General features: G+C 32.6%; 1 non-coding gene across 1 annotated transcript; it reads right to left on the bottom strand.

Annotated features, from left to right (window-relative positions):
• Nucleotides 1–1,556: 1,556 nt before the first annotated feature.
• Nucleotides 1,557–1,660, bottom strand: LOC127747137 (small nucleolar RNA R71). The gene has a single exon (XR_008008941.1). It is a non-coding gene; the product is annotated as a small nucleolar RNA R71 (small nucleolar RNA).
• Nucleotides 1,661–2,129: the final 469 nt, after the last annotated feature.

Below are 2,129 nucleotides of genomic sequence, written 5' to 3'. Positions count from 1 at the left end.
TGTTTTTGATATGCATTTTCGCATTCATAGTGTCTAAACATGAAAAATTTTTAAGTTTGGTGTCTTGCATGTTTCTCTTTTCTTGAAAAATTTTCAAAAGTAAGTTTTGATGCTCATCTTGATCTTCAAAGTGTTCTTGGTGTTCATCTTGACATTCATAGTGTTCTTGCATGCATCATTGGTTTTGATCCATAATTTTTATGATTTGGGTCATATTTGTGTTTTTCTCTCTCCTCTTAAAAAAATTCAAAAAAATAAAAAAAATATCTTTTCCTTATTTTACTCATAATTTTCGAAATCCTTGTTTTAAAAATTGTTTTTCGAAATCTTTTTCTTGATTTTATTTCATAATTTTTGAAAACTTTACTAACAATTAATGTGATTGATTCAAAAATTTGAAGTTTGTTACTTTCTTGTTAAGAAAGGTTCAATATTTAAATTCTAGAATCATATCTTTTAATTTCTTGTTAGTCAAGTCATCAATTTTAATTTTAAAAATCAAATCTTTTTTCAAAATAAATTTCAATCATATCTTTTTTAAAATTAATTTTAAAAATCTTTTCTAACTCCTTATCTTTTCAAAATTGATTTTCAAATATTTTTCAACTAACTAATTAACTTTTTGTTTGTTTGACTATTTCTTATCTTTTTCAAAACCACCTAACTAATTTTCTCTCTCTAATTTTCAAAAATTACCTCCCTCTTTTTCAAAATTCTTTTAATTAACTAATTGTTTCAAATTTTAATTTTAATTGTATTTCTTCTCTCAATTTTCGAAAATCACTGACTATTTTTCAAAAACAATTTTCGAATTTCTCTCTATTTTATCTTCTTCTATTTATTTATTTAATTACTAACACTCTTCTTTTCATCTTAAAATTCAAACCCTATCTTCTCTTCTGCGTTCGAATTTTTCTCTTCTTCATTCTTATTCTTCTTTTCTTCTACTCACATAAAGGAATCTCTATACTGTGATATAGAGGATTCCTCTTCTTTTCTGTTCTCTTCTTTTTCATATGAGCAGGTGCAAGGACAATGACATTCTTGTTGAAGCAGATCCTGAACCTGAAAGGACTCTGAAGAAGAAGCTAAGAGATGCTAAAGCACAACAATACAGAGAAAACCTTACAGAGAATCTCGAAAAAGAGAGAGATATGGCCAAACCCAATAACAATGGTGGAGGCGCAAGGAGGATGCTTGGTGATTATACTACACCTACTTCCAATTTTTATGGAAGAAGCATCTCAATCCCTGTCATTGGAGAAAACAATTTTGAGCTGAAGCCTTAACTAGTTGCTCTGATACAACAGAACTACAAGTTCAATGGACTTCTATTAGAAGATCCCTATCAGTTTTTAACTGAATTCTTACAGATCTGTGATACTGTTAACACTAATGGAATAGATCCTGAAGTCTACAGGCTCATGCTTTTCCCTTTTGCTGTAAGAGACAAAGCTAGAACATGGTTGGACTCACAACCTAAAGATAGCCTGGACTCTTGGGATAAGCTGGTCACGGCCTTCTTGGCCAACCTCTTTCCTCCTCAAAAGCTGAGCAAGCTTAGAGTGGTTGTTTAGACCTTCAAGCAAAAAGATGGTGAATCCCTCTATGAAGCTTGGGAAAGATACAAGCAGTTGACCAAAAAGTGTCCTTCTGACATACTTTCAGAGTGGACCATTTTGGATATGTTCTATGATGGTCTATCTAAGTTCTCTAAGATGTCACTGGACTATTCTACAGGTGGATCGATTCACCTAAAGAAAACGCCTGCAGAAGCTCAAGAACTCATTGACATGGTTGCCAATAACCAATTCATGTACACCTCTGAGAGGAACCCTGTGAGTAATGGGATGCCTCAGAAGATGGGAGTTTTTGAAGTTGATACTCTTAATGCCATATTGGCTCAAAACAAAATGTTGACTCAGCAAGTCAACATGATTTCTCAGAGTCTGAATGGATGGCAAAATGCATCTAATAGTACTAAAGAGGCATCTTCTAAAGAAGAAGCTTATGATCATGAGAACCCTGCAATGGCAGAGGTGAATTACATGGGTGAACCCTATGGGAACACCTATAATTCCTCATGGAGAAATCATCCAAATTTCTCATGGAAGGATCAACAAAAGCCT

The sequence above is a fragment of the Arachis duranensis genome, chromosome 4 (genome assembly GCF_000817695.3).
Source record: "Arachis duranensis cultivar V14167 chromosome 4, aradu.V14167.gnm2.J7QH, whole genome shotgun sequence".
Classification (NCBI taxonomy): Eukaryota; Viridiplantae; Streptophyta; class Magnoliopsida; order Fabales; family Fabaceae; genus Arachis; species Arachis duranensis.
Note: the sequence above shows the minus strand (reverse complement) of the source record. Positions and strands in the feature narration are given on the sequence as shown.